We start from the raw sequence: 523 nt of genomic DNA, 5'->3' as shown, positions 1-523 counted from the left end.
ATTTATTAGGTTTATTTTTCTTTCCTTTTCATTAATTTTTTCGTTTCCTTTTTGTTTCTCTTCATTATAAAGTTCACGCCACTTCCCGCATCGTTCACTCCAGTTCACGCCAGTTCCCGCACTGTTCACTCCAGTTCACTCCAGTTGGCGCATCGTTCACGACTATTTCACGGCCATTTAGTGCGTGCCAATGCGTGCCACAAACTTTAAACATTTCAATGTTCTGGGCGCGCATGGCACGCATTGGTACGCTCTGGCACGCGAGTTCCCGCACTGTTCACGACATTTTCACGGCTCGTTCACGCGAGTTCGCGCATCAATGCGTGCCAGTGCGTGCCACGAATGCGTGCAAGTGTCAGGTACCCTTAACTCTTGGAAATTCACCAGGGTATATATGTGCCTGGTACTGCAGAAGAAATCCACTTTTGATGCCATTTTTGCATTATGGAACAGTCTTTGATAGTGTGCACTGAGCCATTTTATGGAGAGTCCTGCATTATTATGGAATTCCTCTTAAATATGT

The sequence above is a fragment of the Palaemon carinicauda genome, chromosome 31 (assembly GCF_036898095.1).
Source record: "Palaemon carinicauda isolate YSFRI2023 chromosome 31, ASM3689809v2, whole genome shotgun sequence".
NCBI lineage: Eukaryota > Metazoa > Arthropoda > Malacostraca > Decapoda > Palaemonidae > Palaemon > Palaemon carinicauda.
Note: the sequence above shows the minus strand (reverse complement) of the source record.